Source organism: Crinia signifera, chromosome 5 (assembly GCF_055691185.1).
Source record: "Crinia signifera chromosome 5, ASM5569118v1, whole genome shotgun sequence".
Taxonomy (NCBI): Eukaryota; Metazoa; Chordata; class Amphibia; order Anura; family Myobatrachidae; genus Crinia; species Crinia signifera.
Genome location: NC_139221.1, coordinates 206665127 through 206687016, shown reverse-complemented (window position 1 = coordinate 206687016; position 21890 = coordinate 206665127). Strand labels below are relative to the sequence as shown.

At 51.3% G+C, this 21890-nt stretch overlaps 1 long non-coding RNA gene and 2 pseudogenes across 1 annotated transcript in view; all 3 read right to left on the bottom strand.

Moving 5' to 3' along the window:
• The window catches only part of LOC146080799 (uncharacterized), a 256082-nt gene that overhangs the window by 26290 nt on the left and 207902 nt on the right, over nucleotides 1-21890 (bottom strand). The window lies entirely within an intron of this gene.
• On the bottom strand, nucleotides 6624-9523 carry LOC146005922 (28S ribosomal RNA; annotated as a pseudogene).
• LOC146006043 (5.8S ribosomal RNA) lies at nucleotides 9860-10007 on the bottom strand (annotated as a pseudogene).

The window sequence follows — 21890 nt, the reverse complement described above, 5'->3', positions numbered from 1 at the left end:
GCTGGGTAAGTGTTGTGTGTACCTGCTGCCGTAGTCAGTTAGTGTATGCTCGATTCTGCCGAATGTGCGGTCGCTGTGTATTGCTCCTGTACAGCACCAACCATGTGTGTCACTGTACCGTGCCTGGGACAGCTAACTGGCGCTTCTCCGAGTTACCATTCAACTAAAATGATCTGGGTGCAATTCATTAACAGGAGGCAAGTGTTTTTATTTTTGTTTGTAAATGGTGATTATGTGCAACTACTTAAAAGCCTGGCAAAATGATGGCTAAAGCTGGCCATACATCTGTAACACCCCAATAAGGGTTAATGTTTATACATAAACTAAAATGTTATATGGTTGTTATACAGTAAATGTAGCAGATATCAAAAGTAATATTAGTAGTTAATTAATTATTTAGGAAAAGTATTAATGTGTTAATACTCCTTATTAATAGAATATTGTGGACTGAACACTGTTTACCCCTTTCCTGAACTGACAATGGACTTGTCCTCCTAGCCCATTAGGGTGGACTATACCATATACCCTGCTTTAAAGGGGAGAACTGTGAGGAATATTCCAGAAAGGAAAATATACTCTGACAGTTGGCAGAGCCCCTGCTCATCTGGAAACCCCAGAGCAGGGACTATAGAGGTGCTCAGGGGAAAGAGCTGTAGGTGTGTTGTGGATAGCAGAAAAGACACTGTGTAGCAGTTGTGGAGAGAAAGTTAAGGCAGCTGGAAAGTGTGTGATGCGTTGCTGTAATTAGGAGAATACTTACCAAAAGGGCTCCGGTGATTTCCCGAGGTCCCCTTGAGCAGCGGTGACAGAGGCGGTGACTGATCCATGCTGTGATCGATAAAGAAGAGGGTGTGGTGAGTGATTGTCCAGCCCCAAGGCAGCACAGTACAGCCTCCTGCATATCCCACAGATCAGCCCAGAGATAGTCCAGCCGGAGACAGCCTACAGGATGGCCCACAGATAGCTGTAACGCCCCTGCAGTAACCTCATAGCCAACCTAACACCTCTCCCGGCTAAAGAAAGCATTGTGTGTAACATTCACCTCATCCAGGCAGCAATAAGCAGTACCTACACTGGCATTTGGGGAGAGACTCTAGTAGTTAATACTGCACACAATACCCAAGTCGTCCTTAGCTACAAGTTAGGAGGAAGGGAGTAGTGGCTGCTGAATCAGCCCCAAAGCTGCATATTACAGAAGTGGACTGACACTTATAGAGACACTTGTGGCAATTATACTGCTAAGGAAAATTGCTTATATCATTCTACTCAGGATATTCCAAAAAGATTGCTAGCTTCTGTCATCTATTATCAGATTATTTGACGTTCAAGTTAAAAGGCAGCAGCATTATTACGCAAGACTTACCTTATGTATTCTCTTGACTTTGGATTACAAATACACAGAGAGTTGACCTTGCAGCGTGGGACCTATAAAAGAAAGAATATTTGTTATAAATAAGCGCTTAAAGAACAGGTGACTGCAGACATAATAGGGTTAACCCAAGACTATTGTAGACATAAACAATTATTGCGCAATGATATTCTAGTACTGGTAAAACGCTATAACCTGTTTTGATATTGTAACGGTTTGTTATACATTGCAGGTGAATGGATAGTTGCTTATTTGTTTGTTGCAGAATAGTACAATAGTACAATTGTTATACATCAATATCTCACCAATGTTACGTGGGAAGAATCTCTGATGTTTGTATTTATATATTGATATTTTGTGCATAATAGTATCCTTGATTTCCATCAGTTCCTTAAAGAAAAACGGAGTTCCAGCTTAATAAAATTACTCTATTATTTTTCCTTGTGAGTTATTGTGGTGAGCTGTTGATAATTGCTGTTGCAAGATAACCTGTAAGGATAAAGATACTTATCTGTGAGGGTATCACACATCTACAAATATATTGTTTGTAAATGGTGATGATGTGCAACTAGTTAAAAGCCTGGCCGTACATCTGCAAATGTGTCCGATCATGATCGTTCTGGTGTGTACGTAGTTATAGGATCATATTTGGGTGATTTTGTTTTATTTGAATTTTTTTATGTGCAGTGCATATATTGGCTGCTTTATTTTTATGCTGCTATTTTGTTTTCGGTTTGAACACCCCTCAACCAAATCTAAATACAGTCACAGGGCCCAATTCAGACCTGCTAGCTAGGCTGCATATATTCACTGCCTAGTGAGCAGGTTCACACCAGCCTGCCGAACGCATGCCCCCTGTCCCCAGAATCCCCTTACTATGCCACAATCAGGTGTGTATGCTTACATATCCGCTCTCATGTGCCCGCACAGAGGAAAAATCATTTGATGGTTTTCTCTATTCAAAGAGTAGGCCAGGACTTCATTTTTTTTTTCTTGAACGGAGATGGCCAAGTTGGGGGGCAGGTGCTTATCTTTCTATGGACGCCAACCATTTTTGTGGGCACCCCCAAGAAATGCTGGGTACCCACTCTGAAATGCCCCCCTGCCTGTCAATCAGACAACGAGCACCCCGGCGAATGAAAAATTCACAGAAGGTGCTCGCTGCTGGGCTTTGCACATGCGCATTATTACATATCCAGGCCCCCACCATCTGGGCCAAATTCGGACCTGTGCGACCTGAATCGCCCCACAAGTCTGTTTCCCACCCTGTTATCTAATAGTGTGTACACACGGGCAGATATGGCTTCCGATGTTGCTGATATAGTAAACATCGGAAGCCATATTGCATGCTTTTTTAGGGCTTGCGAGCCTGATGCGCGCTCCCGTGTGAGTCTAAGTCGGCCGTCAAATTGAGAGGGCAGCCAAGACTATATAGTGCAGATCTGCATTATATAGTCTAAATTGTGCCAATCCATCGATGACGTGCGATGCGAGTCCCGATACAATCTGATCGTATCGTGACTCGCATAGCACGGCATATCTGACCGTGTGTACACACATAACCCTTCCCCTCCCATGTCTGTTTCTAATGTCAATAGACATGTTGCCATTCCAAGACTGTCGACTTGTTGTCAAGTTGACCTTTTAACAATGTCAACATAACGTTTTTTTTTTTTTGTTGTTGGAAGCCAATTAACCTATCTGTATATTTTTGGATTGTGGGAGGAAACCGGAGTACCCGGAGTAAACCCACGCAAGCACGGGGAGAATATACAAACTCCGCACAGTTAGAGCCATGGTGGGGATTGAACCCATGACCTGACCTTTTAACAATGTCAACATAACTGTTGACATTTTAGTGTAAATATTTTTAATGTAATTCTAATGACTACATCCATTGGTTTTTCCATTCTGCTCAAAACTAGATGCACTAGGTCCCCATACACAAGGGCAATACCACAGCGATTTGGGCCCTGTTCATCTGCCACCGGAAATATTGCCCTAGTGAATGGGCACCTTAAAACTCAATCAGCCCAACCCCTGTCATCAGCCTGTGCCAATTCTCAGGGTTGTACAAAAAGGCATGGAGTGCCTGAGCATTGTCACAATTAACCTTGTTCAATTTTCTTCTGTGGTGTGAGGGAGACTGACCTAGTTTTAGGCTGCAGCAATTGCACTCAGATTTCTGCTCACTCTCATACAATGGGATACGGTCATTTGATCTACAGCATGATGGTCGACCTGGGTCTAGGTCGACATGGGGTTTTTCACTGTTTGAGCCGACATGTGCCAACAGGCATTATTTCATGCCCTACCATCCACTAGGGCATGGCGGGAGGCGCCGTGCCCGAAGCATGGAGAGCGATGCGGTGCACTTGAAACTGTGACCATGTCGACATCTGGGTAAAAAAAATGGTACTTGTGTATTTATCTGGACGCCCGTTTTTTTTTATTGCACGTTAAAAAATTGCGTTGCATCGCATACAATCATATCGCATGCGACGCGATTGGACCCGATTTTTAATCGCACAGGCACCCAGATGCCTGATTCCTATGTTAAATGCCCCCCCACCCCCAGACCCTATTTTTGATTGTACACCCACCCTGATGGGTGATTACTATGATTAAATGGCCCCCCATTATTAACGCCACCCCACTATCAATGCCAACCTGAAGCGTGGCGAGCCTGCGAGGGGCGGCGGTATGCATCCTCCGTCCACTCACAGGCACGCTGCACTCTCCACACTATATAAAATCAACTCCACACCGACGTGGATAGTGGGGGCATGAAAAGGTCGGAGGACGCGTACCGCCGCGCTACGCTTCGGGTTGGCATTGATTTTGGGGTGGCGTTAACAATGGGGGGGGGGGGGGGCATTTCACATCACCCATCAGGGTGCCTGTACAATGTAATATCGGGTATAATCGCATTGCATCGCATGCCACTAGTTAAGGCATGCGATGCAACGCGATATTAAAATTGTACACTCCTCTCGGGAAAGGCTCAAAACCGGGTCCCATCGCATCGCATGCCTTAACTAGTGGCATGCGATATATCGGGCGCCCAGATAATACACAAGTACCAAAAAAACAGTGAAAAACCCCATGTTGACCTTTTGACTGTTGACCTAGACACTGTCGATCTGATGCTTGTGTCGACCCTGTCCCATGTCAACCTAGTGGTGTCAATCTAATGCTTGTCCACCAACATGCTGTAGACCAAATTATCCAAACCCCATACAATTAGTGGGAAGATGGAGATATATTTTAGATTTAGGCGGGACGATTTAAATATTTTTTCCATTGGGAAGGTGGCTGTTTCTTTTTCCAACTGCAGTGGATGGCTTCCTTGCATTTTTGATTATAGCCTTAAGCAAATTATTTTCTTGGTGTACTATCCCTTTTTCAGGAAAGAACCTAGACAAATAGCATAATGTTTTTCTTTTTCCCGAAGATGTCTCATCCTTGCTGCAGTCATCTGAACTGCTTGCCTCATAAAAGTCATGTCCCTGTTGGGACCAGCAAACCTGAGTGTTAAGCACTTCACACCTTTACTGGTTTCCAGTACTTTTGCCTCCGTGATCTTTTTTACAGTCTGCCTCCAGGAAACCTGGTCACTGGCCAAACAATCACCCTTTTATTCTAACAAACTGTCTTTTCTGAATATCTCAGTCACCACCTAAAAAATGTGTGCAGGCCACATTCAATAGTTCCCCAGACTCCTTGAACCATTTCCCTGTTGCCCGACCGCACTTATAGGGGGGGGACTTTCACTGCACTAAAAATACATACAAATAGACAGCGCAGACTGGACACTCAATAACCCATTAGTTAAAATTTAAATCTCTTAGAATTATAAACAAATTTTAAAAAGAGGTCACCGGCCAGTGGGGTTCATACAATACATAGCATTTTTCACAAAATGACATAAAAAAATAAAAAAATAAAATAGATGAAAAATAGGAGCAGCATTCAATAATGACTCATTCCAGCTTGGTTAAGCATACATAGGGTTAGTTGCTTGTTAAAGCAGGGTTAGATGGAATCAGGCTTTTTGCCAGAAGGCTGTTAATTGACAGGTTGTTATGCTGTGCTGCCTGCACAGACCTTGCTTTTAGCAGCTTGATATTAGATTAGTCAGTCAGCCATGCGTTTAGGTTAAAGTTAGTGACAGATTTGGCACATATAAGCAGAAAAAAACAAGCAAACAGATATACTTATGCTTTGTTCTGCAGCTCGTGGAATGCTGTGTATTTGTAATCCACTTGGGGAATGAAAACTTGCTCTGCCTTGAGTGTGGGGTACTTGGAAGCCGGAGCGTTCTGGATATAGCTGAAGGCAATTCGAGCAAACCAGCTGGGAACACCACTCAAGGCAGGGCAAGTTTTCATTCCCCAAGTGGATTACAAATACACAGCATTCCACGAGCTGCAGAACAAAGCATAAATATATCTGTTTGCTTGTTTTTTTCTGCTTATATGTGCCAAATCTGTCACTAACTTTAACCTAAACGCATGGCTGACTGACTAATCTAATATCAAGCTGCTGAAAGCAAGGTCTGTGCAGGCAGCACAGCATAACAACCTGTCAATTAACAGCCTTCTGGCAAAAAGCCTGATTCCATCTAACCCTGCTTAACAAGCAACTAACCCTATGTATGCTTAACCAAGCTGGAATGAGTCCTTATTGAATGCTGCTCCTATTTTTCATCTATTTTATTTTTTTTATGTCATTTTGTGAAAAATGCTATGTATTGTATGAACCCCACCGGCCGGTGATCTCTTTTTAAAATTTGTTTATAATTCTAAGAGATTTATACTAAATAAACAGATTTAAATTTTAACTAATGGGTTATTGAGTGTCCAGTCTGCGCTGTCTATTTGTATGTATTTTGGGCTTTTTTGGTTTAAGAAGGGTTGAGTATCCCTTCTAGGATAGCAGCAAGGACAACCACTAGCCCTGTTTGTTTTTTCCTGCGCTTGGTTTATAGTTCTTTCTGTTGTTTCACTGCACTACCTTGCTGTGCTAATGGAGCATTTAGAACAGGCTAAATGGCCCAGCGGCGGATGGGTAGCTCCCCTAAATTATAATATAGCTGAAACAGCCTTCTTAGGTCTAAGATCCCCCTCACTCCGACCTCCCCTTCGGCGGTGGAGCTGACTCGTGGTAAAGGCCAAGGGGTCGTGCCAGGCCTAGAAAGGTCGGGTGCGTGGCACACGCTCGGGACGCCCCGGCGCGCCACCCCCGAAGGTTGACAAATGCTTGGCTCGAGGGATGATTTTCAATAGATCGCAGCGCGGGCGCTGCTCTGCTACGTACAAATCCCTGACCCAGAATCAGGTCGTTTCCAAAGGATTTAGCACCGGGTACCCTGCGAATAAGAGATGTGCTGCGGGAGAGAGGTGGCCCACTTCCGTCCACGCTCCGTTCCCGTGGCGATCGGGCCCTACGTGCCGGACCCTGGCCCCCAGGTCCGACTATCCCAGGCCAACCGTGGCTCGACGGCGCTTTAGTATCGTCACACATTAGTTGGTATTTTATCGGAATACCCCAGATGGTAGCTTATGTGCCCCATTGGCTACTCAGCCAAGCACATACACCAAATGTCTGAACCTGCTGTTTCTCTCGCACCACGCAGAATTACTATAGTGACAACACCACTTCAGTGGGGTAAAACTAACCTGTCTTCACAACGGTCTAAACCCAGGTTTCCCTGTCAAAACTCCCAACCTGCCACTGTCCCCGCAGCGGATGGTCTTGGGGCTTCACCCTCCCACCGCTCCGGGTAAGTGAAAAGTTATGAGAGTAGTGGTATTTCATTGTTGGCTCCCATGGCCCCTCTGCAGTAGGGGACTGGGTGCCTCCCACTTATTCTACATCTCATCATCTCTCTTCACAATCGCAGACTAGAGTCAAGCTCCACAGGGTTATTTTCCCCGCTAATGCCACTCCCGTGTCATTGGCAGTGGTTTCGCTAGATAGTAGGTAGGGACAGAGGGAATCTCGCTCACCTGCATCGCTAATAGTTACTCCTGCCATTTACCCGCACTTCATTGAATTTCTTCACTTTGACATTCAGAGCACTGGGCAGAAATCACATTGCAGCTCTTAGTCAGCAGCGCAGGACCAGTCGAGGCGGGACAACGCCACCCTGGTCTCCCCTCCCGTCGACCTGCTTTCCCTGCAAGGGGGAGAGCAGATGTATTGAGGGGGAGCTCGGGAGGAGAGGTGCCCGCTGCAGCTGGGGCAATCCACGGGACGGGTGCGGTACATGTCCAGAGTTGCCGCCCATCTGGAAGCCCCTGCTGCTGCCTGCCAGCCTGCACCTGCCCCCAAGGGAGGTGACAGTCAACGCACAGGTGCTGGAAGGGGGCGCCTCATCTAGTCGCGGCACGCACCCAGCCCCACTTCTTGCCCTAGCCCGACCGATCCAGGCCTTAGAGCCAATCTTTATCCCGAAGTTACAGATCTGACTTGCTGACTTCCCTTACCTACTTCTAACCTAAGAGGCTGTTCATTCACACCTTGAGACTATTTGTTACTACCACCAAGATATGCACCCACGGCAGCTCCACCCAGGCTCTCGCCACAGGTTTCTACGCTCACCGTGGCGGCCCTCCTACTCATCGCAGCATAACCCCCGCGGGCTAGCCAATGCCAGCGATGGCCGGGTATGGGCTCGATGCTCCATTTTAGGGCTAGTTGATTTGGCAGGTGTGTTAGTACACACTTTTTCGCGGGTTCTGACTGCCATGGTCGCCATCCGGAAGTCTATATCAACCAACACCTTTTCTGGGGTCTGATGAGCATCGGCATCAGTCGCCTTAACCCGGCGTTCAGTATTCAGTTCTTCCCACAGTGCCAGTCCTGCTTACCAGAAGTGGCCCACTGGGTGCTCTCAGTCCATGCGTGTAACCAACCAGCACCAGCTATCGTTGCTGAGGGAAACTTTGGAGGAAACCAGCAACTAGATGGTTCGATTAGTCTTTCAACTCTATCCGCCAGAGTTTCCACTTGATTTGCCCTTCCGAAGTATAAATCTCACCATCTTTCGGGTCCTATCGCGTACGCTCAAGCGCCGCCTCCCCAATGGAGTAGGGCAAGGCGGGCCGGTGGTTCGCCCGCCCACAGTGGCAGGATCCCACCTCAGCCGGGGGATTCCGACTCTCGCCCTCATTGCGCCATGGGGTTCGCTCGTGCCCTTTGACTCGCGTACGCGTTAGACTACTTGGTCCGTTTTTTAAGACGGTCGGGTGGGACACCAACATCACCGCGGACTGCTTGCGCCCCTAGTTGTGGCCCTCCCACCTCTGCAGCATGGTTTAGGGCACGCTGAGGGCAGTCTACCCTAGTGGGCAGCACTGCTGGGAGTGAGTGGCCCCATCCCTCTTCCTTACCCTGATTCCTGATGTCTTCAGGAGTGGGACAGGATTTGGGATGGTTCAACATCAAAGGCACAGAGGCAGTCGTCTCCCATGGCCCCAGAGGCTGTCCTTGCCAGGAGGGGGCTTTAAAGCTGTGCAACCGCCTACGGCCTCCGTGCCATTTTTCCAGCCGACCTGGAGCCATTCGCAGTGCACCACCGCAGAGGAAATGCGGGGCTTGGACCTCCCGGGCCGTATTCCCCTGCTGCTGGCCACCCTCCCACAAGGGGACGGTGTAGCATACAGGGGCCTAAAAACCCAGGAAGTCTGACCCGCCATTTTTAATCCTCTGGGCAGATCGATCAGATCTCACCCGTTAACCTCTCAACAGTTTCACGCCTTGAACTTTCTCTTCAAAGTTCTTTTTAACTTTCCCTTATGGTACTTGTCGTTGTTGCGCCAGTATTTAGCCTTAGATGGAGTTTACCACCCGCTTTGGGCTGCATTCTTAAGCAGCCCGACTCCGGAAAGACTGGGTTCCACCAATTGCCTATCACCGTCTCTGGGCTGTTCTTTGCTCAGAATGGTTCCCGAGCAAGAACCCCAGCAACACTGGGGTGGGTCCAGTCTTCCGTACGCCACATTTCCCGTGCCCACCAGGCGTGCAGGGATTCGGCGCTGGGCTTTTCCCTTTTCACTCAACATTACTTGGGGAATCCTAGTTAGTTTCTTTTCCTCCGCTTATTAATATGCTTAAATTTAGCGGGTCGACATGTCTGTTCTGCGGTCTCAGTTGTGAGAATGGCGCCAGGAGGTGGGGGCAGGAGTGGCAGCTGGGAGGGGTATAACCCCCTCCCACCACCACCCTCCTCCCGCAGCATTCTCTCTCCGCCTCCAGACCCTCTCACAGTGCATGCCAGCTCTCCCCCAGGCCGCCCTGATTTGACCTCGGGACGCCCAGAGGGTGAAGCCATCATGTCCCAGGAAAAGGGAAAAGAGAACGGGTCTGCCTTTGGGGGAATGAAGGCAGCCAGGCCCCCCCCTGCAGGAGAGGGGGGCGGTGGCTGACTGCAACAGCCCCAGCTGCGCTGCACGCCGCCGAAACGATCGTGAGCGATTGATATAGGGACCATCAGACAGGCATAGCCCCAGGAGGAACCCAGGGGCCGCAAGGTGCGTTCAAAGAGTCGATGAGCAATGCAATTCACACTGATTACCACAACTAGCTGTGGTCTTCAACAACACGCTAGACGAGTGATCCACCACTGAGAGTTGTAGTTTTCACTTTGCTTTTCACTGTGGTCAACAGGGGCACTCTGTGTTTCGAAAGGGTCAGAGTGTCTGGGCGCCCGGACACTCTGTCCTGCCGGGAATCTTGCTGCATGGCAGAGGTGTGGGCCGCTGAGCACATACCTTGCCTGTGCAGCACTCCTGGCAGGGAGGCACTGCGTCTTAGGTCTTCTCAACCTACCACCCCCTCCCCCTCTCCGGGGCGGGGAGGATGTGAGTGTTACCCAGATCGGCCTGGAGGGAACTGCTGAAGTGGGTGTGCCCGAGATGGGGTGGGCCCCGCAGCCACCTTCCCTTATCCTCCATCTGATGCATATCCCGCCACTGCAGCGAGTTGAAAACATGCTGTTGGAGCTATAATTATAGCAGCTGCTGGCACCAGAATTGCCATCCAATGGGTCCTGGTTAAGGGATTAAAACTGTACTCATTTAAGACAAGCATATGCTACTGGCAGGATCAAGCATGTATCTCTTGGGTTCCTGGAAGCCCAGGGCTGGGCCCATCCATCAGGTGTTTCGAAAGCAGTGTGTGCCGCCAGATGGTGCAATGGCAGAGGTAAGAGGCATGCATTGGGGCAGCCTTCAAGCGGAGGGCAATGAGGTAGACCGTTGGCAGGCTAGCGACCGTCCGCATGCTGAGTGAGAGGTTGGCATAACCACAGGGCCCGATTCACCTGCTATCACCATTTTTCTCCTCACCCAACAACTGAAAAACCAATGCAAGCCCTCTCAGGGAGTGTGTGTGATTTATTAATAGCCTGTGGTCACCTCAGTTACCCCGGCACCGGGCCTTCAAGGAGACCACATTACCTCAACCCACCACATCCCGATCCATACCTGGCTGGTTTAATCTTAACCGAGGGTGGGTGAAAGGGTGTCAAAAGCTGTCACATACCACGCAGGGCCAGTGAGCCCCAGCCATTGGCACTGCTCATATAGTTCCTAGGAAATTATGTGCTCCACCAGGGTGCAAGGCTGAGAACCTCACTTGCTAGCATTCCCGGTTTAGGCAGGCACCTGTAGGTTTGCAGACAGAGCAGACCACACCGTACAGGGTCAGATTCACCCAATCTCCTTCAACGCTGTTGCAGGCGAGGAGCATTAGGCAGACACCTTACCAAGACCAGACCAACTCACTAGGAGAAGTTCTGGGTGCACCGTGGGCAGAGGGAGCGTTGGGTTCACCTGAAGCCGACTGGGACCCTGGTCTCCTGCCGAGTGAATAACCCTCCCCGCCGGGGTGCAGGTTGCCACATCGATCAAATTACAGATAAAGGCCCTTTTTGTTTTTAACTCCGCTCAGGCCAGGAGTATGAGTACCTTACGAAGACCAGACCAACTCACTTGGAGAAGTTCTGGGTGCACCGTACATCTGATTAACTTGCATAAATTGCACTACTTGTCTACACTGCCAGGGGGCACCCAAGAGCCGGCCCACACCTCCCTGGGCTCTGGTCCCCTCAGCCAGGCAAACCTCCCTCTCACGGAAAGCAGGGTGTGTTTTGCAGTGAAAAACACCCGATTAAAAGCTCCATGCATTATTGGTTTCACACCCATAGAAACAAGCTCTGCAGGCTGGGTTGATCTGTGGCTCAGACACCCTCCCAATCTATGTACCTTTTTTTCATTACTCAGGCATCATTTCCATTTGCCTGTTCCACGGCCCGAGGGAGGCCTGTTTGCACTCATCTGAGGAACTTCCATAAATTGCACTACTTGTCTACACTGCCAGGGGGCACCCAAGAGCCGGCCCACACCACCCTGTGCTCTGGTCCCCTCAGCCAGGCAAACAAGGTTGGGCAGCCTCCCTCTCACGGAAAGCAGCGTGTGTTTTGCAGTGAAAATTCTAAACACCCGATTATAAGCTCCATGCATTATTGGTTTCGCACCCATAGAAACAAGCTCTGCAGGCTGGGTTGATCTGTGGCTCACCCTCCCAAGCTATGTGCCTTTTTTCATTACTCGGGGGGGGAGACATTTCAGCGTGCCCAGGCACACTTCCACAGCCCTGGACATGAATCCCGGGCTCGAGTGGGTGAGAAAGTATTTTCAAAGTTTTTTTTTTTCACCGGTTGGATGCATCTCTTCGGCCGGGGTGCCACATCGATCGGGGTAGCGGGGAACGAAAGAAGGCCCATCTCTAACTTCCATCTTTCCTCCGCCTGCTGGCAGATTTCATCCCTCCTATATATCTCCAGGAGGGGTGCTCCGGTGGGTAGCTGCATGTGAGTGGCGCGCGTCACTTTACCGGTACTTGGAGCATCCTCCTCCCGCCCTCCTGGAACCGACCTCCGGCCGCAGAGGGGCAGGTTCGTTCTCATAGAAAAGACTTCCACAAAGTGCAATATATCACGCACCACCGGGGGGCGACTGCGAGCCAGGACAAGGCACCCTCGTCTCTCGGTTCCCTCCTTCGGGCACGAGGGAGCGGGAGGCCCCCTCTCGGACCCGGGTGAGTTCCGGGCCGGGCTCATGGAGCTCAGGCTGGGATAGCTGCGCACGGGGAGCCCCCAACGAGCTCCAGGCATCCCCAGGGGAAGAGGGGCTTCTCACGCCCCAGAAACAGGCTCCGCGAGAATCAAGAAAAAATACTTTGAAATCGATCACCCACTCAAGCCCGGGATTCATGCCCAGGGCTATGGAAGTGTCCATGGGCAAGCTGAAGCGCCTTCCCCTCTTGAAAATAAACTTCCAGAAAACCACCCCGCTCTACCTGGGGAAGCAAGCCTGGGCCCAGGAGATGTCATCCCGGGGTCCAGGGACATCGGAGAAATGCAGTCAAACAGTGAAAAAAGCACTTTGAAAATACTTTGAAACTGCTCCCCCACTCGAGCCTGGGACTCATGCCCAGGGCTGTGGAAGTGTCCCTGGGCACGTTGAAGCGTCTTCCCCCTGAAAAAAACACCTTCCAGATTTCCACCCCACGCTGCCCGGGGAAGGTGACCCGGGCCCGTTAGAGATCATACCCGGGTCCGGGGACCGGATCCCCCCCGCTGGTCGCCCAGAGAAATGCATCCAAACAGTAAAAAAACACTTTGAAACTGCTCCCCCACTCGAGCCTGGGACTCATGCCCAGGGCTGTGGAAGTGTCCCTGGGCACGTTGAAGCGTCTTCCCCCTGAAAAAAAAACTTCCAGATTTCCACCCCACGCTGCCGGGGGAAAGTAGCCTTGGCCTGGGGGAGGTCACCCTGGGACCCTGGGCCGGATCCCCCTGCTGGTCACCCAGAGAAATGCATCCACAGTGAAAAAAGCACTTTGAAAATACTTTGAAACTGCTCCCCCACTCGAGCTTGGGTCTCTTGCCCAGGGCTGTGGAAGTGTCCCTGGGCACGTTGAAGCATCTTCCCCCTGAAAAAAAACCTTCCAGATTTCCACCCCATGCTGCCCGGGGAAGGTGACCCAGGAGCGCCCCCCCCCCCCCTGCTGGTCGCCCGGAGAAATGCATCCAAACAGTGAAAAAAGCACTTTGAAAATACTTGGAAACTGCTTCCCTACTCGAGCCTGGGACTCATGCCCAGGGCTGTGGAAGTGTCCCTGGGCACGTTTAAGCGTCTTCCCCTGAAAAAAAAAAAAACTTCCAGATCTCCACCCCACGCTGCCCGGGGAAGGTAGCCTTGGCCTGGGGGAGGTCACCCTGGGCCGGATCCCCCCGCTGGTCGCCCAGAGAAATGCATCCACAGTGAAAAAAGCACTTTGAAAATACTTGGAAACTGCTTCCCTACTCGAGCCTGGGACTCATGCCCAGGGCTGTGGAAGTGTCCCAGGGCACGTTGAAGCGTCTTCCCCTGAAAAAAAAACCTTCCAGATCTCCACCCCACGCTGCCCGGGGAAGGTAGCCTTGGCCTGGGGGAGGTCACCCTGGGACCCTGGGCCGGATCCCCCCGCTGGTCGCCCAGAGAAATGCATCCACAGTGAAAAAAGCACTTTGAAAATACTTGGAAACTGCTTCCCTACTCGAGCCTGGGACTCATGCCCAGGGCTGTGGAACTGTCCCTGGGCACGTTGAAGCATCTTCTCCCTGAAAAAAAAAACTTCCAGATTTCCACCCCACGCTGCCCGGGGAAGGTAGCCTTGGCCTGGGGGAGGTCACCCTGGGACCCTGGGCCGGATCCCCCCGCTGGTCGCCCAGAGAAATGCATCCACAGTGAAAAAAGCACTTTGAAAATACTTTGAAACTGCTTCCCTACTCGAGCCTGGGACTCATGCCCAGGGCTGTGGAAGTGTCCCTGGGCACGTTTAAGCGTCTTCCCCTGAAAAAAAAAAAAACTTCCAGATCTCCACCCCACGCTGCCCGGGGAAGGTGACCCGGGCCCGGGGGAGATCATCCCCGGGTCCGGGGACCGGAGTCCCCCGCTGGTCGCCCAGAGAAATGCATCCAAACAGTGAAAAAAGCACTTTGAAAATACTTTGAAACTGCTCCTCCACTCGAGCCTGGGACTCATGCCCAGGGCTGTGGAAGTGTCCCTGGGCACGTTGAAGCGTCTTTCTCTCTCCCCCCCCCCCGCTGGAACAAAAACTTCCAGATTTCCACCCCACGCTGCCCGGGGAAGGTAGCCTGGGCCTAGGGGAGGTCACCCTGGGACCCTGGGCCGGATCCCCCCGCTGGTCGCCCAGAGAAATGCATCCACAGTGAAAAAAGCACTTTGAAAATACTTTGAAACTGCTCCCCCACTCGAGCCTGGGACTCATGCCCAGGGCTTTGGAAGTGTCCTTGGGCACGTTAAAGCGTCTTCCCCTGAAAATAAAAAAACCTTCCAGATCTCCACCCCACGCTGCCCGGGGAAGGTGACCCGGGCCCGGGGGAGATCATCCCCGGGTCCGGGGACCGGAGCCCCCCGCTGGTCGCCCAGAGAAATGCATCCAAACAGTGAAAAAAGCACTGTCACACGCAGCCGCGGCGGTGCGCGGCGGGCATATTACTCACCCGTTCGCGCCCGCCGTCGGCTAGCGTGTAGTGGTCTCCGGGTCAGCGGCAGCGGGCAGCGGCAGTCTGGTGGGCAGCAGGCAGCGTGGGACGCTGACAGGTGTAGCAGAGTGTGCTGTAATGGTGCCGGGAGGCCGGCGTCGCCATCTTGGTTAAGGGCAAATAGCAGATTGGCCCAGGTCTGAGGTTTCCGCCCCTACTGACCTGACAGCCAATGGCAGCCGCCCTCTTGGGATATAGGGGATCTGCCTAGGGCTGTTCAGTGTCAGTACAAAGAGTCTCCCGAGGCGTTCACAGCTCCCAGCTGACTCCGGCTCTCTGACTCACCTCTCCTGACCTTGGTGCCTTGCTCGTGCTCTGTGGCTGGTCTAGGTTACTGCTTAACCCCATCGCTGCCAGGCCTCTCCACAGTCTGGCCTCTTCCTGTATCCCTGAGCTTCCTGGCCTAGCTCTTCAAGTCTCCAGCTTCCAAGCAATTCTGCAATCCTCATTTCATCATTCATCTTCTTCCAGTCTTCAAGGATCCTTCATTTACCATCAAGTACATTCTCTTTCCGGATCCTCTTATTCTTCAAGACCCCTGCCTGTCGTCCTGTGCTATTGAACTGTCATTATTCAAATGAACTTTCTTCTTCTAAAAGTGCCTTGCTGGCTCAAGTATTATTTACCACTAACTGCCACTTAAAGAAAGTATTCAAGTGTGTATTGTTTCCATTGATGAATTTTATTATTAAACCTGCACGATTTAATCCTTCCTCCTCTGGTCCGCCTCCGGTTGCTACACACCACACGACTTCATCCAGCCCTTCAGTTGTGACAGTTTGTACTGACCCGATGGAGTCGGGTGTTGAACAGGCTTCCATGGCGGACGTCTTTCAAAGCATCGTGGCTCGTCTTGAACAAGTGGAAACTACCCAACGCCAAGTGGCTCAGTTTCTTCAGGCCTTGTCCCCGCCCCAGGCGGCTCCCTCAGTGTCGGTGGCTCCCGCACCAGTGATTCCAGTTCCTGTTTCCACACCAGGATCCGTAGTTCCTCATCACATGCAACTGCCAACTCCCAGCAAGTTTGATGGTTCACCAAAGGGATGCCGTGGGTTCCTGAACCAATGCGATGTTCATTTCACCCTGCAGTCGTCTCACTTCCCAACCTCCAAGGCAAAGGTGGCATATATTGTGTCTCTCCTGGCAGGGTCAGCTCTGGACTGGGTGTCCCCTCTCTGGGAACGCTCTGACCCCCTGCTCAATGACTATGAAGCTTTCATTACCTCTTTCCGTCGCATCTTCGACGAACCTGGCAGAGTGGCTTCTGCCGCCACTGAAATCCTGAGGATTCGCCAGGGTAGCCGATCTGTGGGACAGTATGTTGTGCAGTTCCAGACCCTGTCCTCTGAATTAAAATGGAACGAAGAGGCTCTCGTCTCCGCCTTCTGGAATGGGCTGGCAGGTCGTATCAAGGATGAATTAGCTACTCGTGACTTTCCTGCTACCTTGGCCGAGCTCATCTCCCTGTGCAACAAAGTAGATCTACGGATGCAGGAGCGCCAACTAGAGAGAAACCGCTCCGATCGCCTCCGCCCTCGCTTTACCACCAATGTTGTTCCCGTTCCTAGATCAGGTTCTTCCACAACTACACCTCCTGATGAACCCATGCAGATCAATCGCTCTCGGCTCTCCTTGGAAGAAAAGTCCCGTAGACGACGGGAGAATCTTTGCATGTACTGCGGTTCTTCCGCCCATTTTCTGTCCTCTTGTCCATTGCGTCCGGGAAACGGACGCTCCTAACCTCCCAGAGGGAGGCCCGGTTAGGAGTTCTGCTTTCATCTCCCTCCTCAACTGTTTCCACCATTCCAGTTACCCTTGTGTGTCCTCAAGGGAAAATCAAAGTCCAGGCCCTATTGGATTCCGGAGCGGCAGGAAATTTTCTTTCTTCTTCCTTCGTCTTTCAACACTCCTTGACAGTACAACCCTTGGTCCATCCCCTGGTTCTCACTGCAGTGGATGGGAGTCGTATTTGTAGTGGGCAAATCACCCTTCAAACCAATCCAGTGACAGTGCTAGTCGGTGCTTTACATCAAGAGACTCTAGAGTTTTTAGTCCTTCCTCAGTCATCACACCAGATGGTCCTGGGCCTACCATGGCTCGCTAAACACAATCCTCATATTGATTGGACCAGCATGGAGATCAAAGCATGGGGTACGAACTGTCTAACCACTTGCATGCCTCGTATCCTTCCACTCAATCAAATTAATCCTCAAGAAGGAGGTCCCAGTCTTCCAGCTTCACCCGTGTCTATACCCACACCATACCATTCTTTTTCTGATGTATTCAGCAAGGGAGGTGCCGATACTCTGCCACCTCATCGTCCTTGGGACTGTCCGATAGAGCTGATACCCGGGAAGTTCCCACCGCGGGGCCGTATCTACCCCTTATCTCTACCCGAGACCAAGGCTATGTCTGACTACATTCGTGAGAACTTGAATAAAGGCTTCATTCGTCCATCCACTTCGCCAGCTGGAGCGGGGTTTTTCTTCGTAAAAAAGAAAGATGGAACTCTCCGGCCATGTATAGACTATAGGGGCCTAAACGATATCACTGTCAAGAACCGCTACCCATTACCCCTCATCACCGAACTCTTCGATAAGATCAGAGGGGCTTCTATTTTTACCAAACTGGATCTGAGAGGAGCATACAACTTGATCCGAATTCGTTCCGGTGACGAGTGGAAAACGGCTTTCAACACCCGAGATGGCCACTACGAATACCTGGTGATGCCATTTGGTCTTTGCAATGCCCCGGCCGTCTTCCAACAGTTTGTAAACGACATATTTCGGGACTTACTGTATCATTCCATCGTGGTGTATCTCGATGATATCCTCATCTTCTCCCCTAACCTCCATCTCCATCGTCAAACCGTCTCTGAGGTCCTGCGGCGTCTACGCCAAAATCAATTATTCTGCAAGCTAGACAAGTGCGTTTTCGAGGTCACTTCCATTCCATTCCTTGGCCACATCCTCACCAGCACTGGGATAGAGATGGACCCAGAGAAAGTAAGAGCCATCCTAGACTGGACAGCGCCTACCACGCTCAAAGGCATCCAGAGGTTCCTGGGCTTCTCAAATTATTATCGTCGCTTCATCCGGGACTTCTCCACCCTTGCTGCACCCCTTACTGCTCTAACCCGTAAGGGAGTAGATCCAAGTCAGTGGCCACCCGAAGCCTCTCTAGCCTTCCAACAACTAAAGAATGCGTTTGTCTCCGCTCCAATCCTTCTTCAGCCAAATCTCGACAAACCCTTCATTCTCGAGGTGGACGCATCCTCAGAGGGAGTCGGGGCAATCTTGTCGCAGAAAGGGGAGGACCAGGAACTTCACCCTTGTGCCTTCTACTCCAAGAAGTTTCTTCCAGCAGAGAAGAATTACCCCATTGGGGAGCAAGAGTTACTGGCAGTCAAGTCAGCGTTGGAGGAGTGGCGGTACCTCCTGGAGGGGGCACGACATAAGATCACTGTATACTCTGACCATAAGAATCTCTCTTTTCTCAAGCACGCCCAATGCCTTACTGCTCGTCAAGCCCGCTGGGCCATGTTCTTCGAACGATTTGATTTCCAGATCAGATTCAGACCCGGGTCGATGAATGCCAAGGCCGATGCTCTTTCACGCTCTTTCGAGACTCCGGCAGACCTTGAGACTCCTCCTCGACCAATCCTCGATCCTCTGGTTTTTGCTCAAGTTACGGTCCAACCTTCACCTCCTCCGGGCAAAACCTTTGTTCCCCTCAATCTTCGCAAGAGAGTGCTGTCCTGGGCACACGCTTCCCGTTTCGCAGGACATACTGGTGCACAGAAGACCCTAATGTTTCTATTACGTTCATATTGGTGGCCCACCATTCGTCGAGATGTAACCAGCTTTGTCGCCTCCTGTGTAAAGTGCGCCCAGCATAAGTCCTCCAGAACATCTCCTGCCGGTCCTCTTCTACCTCTAGCCATACCCACAGAACCATGGTCCCACTTGTCTATGGACTTTATCTGGAAACTTCCTCCCTCCAAAGGGCATACGGTAATCTGGGTGGTAGTTGACCGGTTCTCAAAAATGGTGCACTTCTTCCCATTGGAAAGGCCTCCCATCCGCTCCAGTTTTGGCTCAGCTCTTCATTTCCACAATCTTCAAACTCCATGGGTTGCCCAAAGAGATTATATCTGACCGTGGAGTGCAGTTTGTTGCAAAGTTTTGGAGGGCCCTCTGTTCCGCTGTACAAGTCAAACTCAAGTTCTCCACCGCTTTCCACCCACAAACCAACGGGCAGACGGAACGCGTCAACCAAGACTTGGAAGCCTTCATTCGCTTATTCGTCTCTTCTTCTCAAGACGACTGGGTAGACCTTCTGCCTTGGGCGGAATATGCGCACAATAACTCTTATCATTCATCCTCCGGCACCACTCCCTTTTTTACTGTTTTTGGCAAACATCCCCGATCTCCAGATTTCTCAGACTTATCTTCTTCCGATGTTCCTGCAGCTGCTGCTTCCTTACAACGGTTTGGGAAAATCTGGTCAGACGTTCATACAGCTCTCCTCAAAGCATCCGCTCGATACAAAAGGATGGCGGACAGGAAAAGAAGAGCGGCTCCCAAATTGAAGGTTGGAGATCGAGTGTGGCTGTCTACCCGCCACATACGCCTTCGGTTACCATCTATGAAGCTGGCTCCCCGGTTCATCGGGCCATTCCCAATTACTCAAGTTATTAACCCTGTCGCCTACAGACTACAGCTTCCTTCTTCCCTGAAGATCTCAAATTCTTTTCATGTGTCTCTTCTAAAGCCCTTGAGATTGAACTTATATCAGAAGAAGGTGCCCAAACCGCCCAAGATTGGCTCAGAGAAAGAGACAGAGTTCGAGGTGAGGCGCATCATCGACTCACGTTGTCGCAATGCCCATCTGCAGTATCTGGTAGAATGGCTTGGATTCGGTCCTGAAGAGAACTCCTGGGTTGATGCTGCAGATCTTCATGCTCCCCGTCTGGTGAGGCAATTCTTCCAAAGGAACCCACACAAGGTGCGTAGGTGCCCTGGGGTCACCCAGAAAAGGGGGGGTACTGTCACACGCAGCCGCGGCGGTGCGCGGCGGGCATATTACTCACCCGTTCGCGCCCGCCGTCGGCTAGCGTGTAGTGGTCTCCGGGTCAGCGGCAGCGGGCAGCGGCAGTCTGGTGGGCAGCAGGCAGCGTGGGACGCTGACAGGTGTAGCAGAGTGTGCTGTAATGGTGCCGGGAGGCCGGCGTCGCCATCTTGGTTAAGGGCAAATAGCAGATTGGCCCAGGTCTGAGGTTTCCGCCCCTACTGACCTGACAGCCAATGGCAGCCGCCCTCTTGGGATATAGGGGATCTGCCTAGGGCTGTTCAGTGTCAGTACAAAGAGTCTCCCGAGGCGTTCACAGCTCCCAGCTGACTCCGGCTCTCTGACTCACCTCTCCTGACCTTGGTGCCTTGCTCGTGCTCTGTGGCTGGTCTAGGTTACTGCTTAACCCCATCGCTGCCAGGCCTCTCCACAGTCTGGCCTCTTCCTGTATCCCTGAGCTTCCTGGCCTAGCTCTTCAAGTCTCCTGCTTCCAAGCAATTCTGCAATCCTCATTTCATCATTCATCTTCTTCCAGTCTTCAAGGATCCTTCATTTACCATCAAGTACATTCTCTTTCCGGATCCTCTTATTCTTCAAGACCCCTGCCTGTCGTCCTGTGCTATTGAACTGTCATTATTCAAATGAACTTTCTTCTTCTAAAAGTGCCTTGCTGGCTCAAGTATTATTTACCACTAACTGCCACTTAAAGAAAGTATTCAAGTGTGTATTGTTTCCATTGATGAATTCTATTATTAAACCTGCACGATTTAATCCTTCCTCCTCTGGTCCGCCTCCGGTTGCTACACACCACACGACTTCATCCAGCCCTTCAGTTGTGACAAGCACTTTGAAAATACTTTGAAACTGCTCCTCCACTCGAGCCTGGGACTCATGCCCAGGGCTGTGGAAGTGTCCCTGGGCACGTTGAAGCGTCTTTCTCTCTCCCCCCCCCCCCCTGCTGGAACAAAAACTTCCAGATTTCCACCCCACGCTGCCCGGGGAAGGTAGCCTGGGCCTAGGGGAGGTCACCCTGGGACCCTGGGCCGGATCCCCCCGCTGGTCGCCAAGAGAAATGCATCCACAGTGAAAAAAGCACTTTGAAAATACTTTGAAACTGCTCCCCCACTCGAGCCTGGGACTCATGCCCAGGGCTTTGGAAGTGTCCTTGGGCACGTTAAAGCGTCTTCCCCTGAAAAAAAAAAACTTCCAGATTTCCACCCACGCTGCCCGGGGAAGGTGACCCAGGCCCGGGGGAGATCATCCCCGGGGACCGGAGCCTCCCGCTGGTCGCCCGGAGAAATGCATCCAAACAGTGAAAAAAGCACTTTGAAAATACTTTGAAACTGCTTCCCTACTCGAGCCTGGGACTCATGCCCAGGGCTGTGGAAGTGTCCCTGGGCACGTTAAAGCGTCTCCCCCCCCCCCCCCCCCCCGGAAAAAAAAAACTTCCATACGCGTCCCCTCGCGGGTTTCACAGGTGCCCGCGTCCCCTCGCGGGGCGCGCTGCGCTCGCCATGCTTCGGGCTCGCTGCGCTCACCACACTTTCTATTCTCACCTCCACGCCGACGTGGATAGTGGGGGTATGAAAAGGTCGGAGGACGCGTACCGCCGCCTCTCGCAGGCTCGCTGCGCTCGCCACACTTCGGGTTGACGTTGATCGTGGGGTGGCGTTAACAATTGGGGGGGGCATTTCACACTTCAGGGTGGCTATTTGGCCTCTGTGGGCCTTTTAACATTGTTCCCTATGGAAAATCGGGTCAATTGGGTAAAGAGTACCAAAACATATGTCAAATAATGTGGGGACTAAATAATGTAGTCCTTAACCAAAG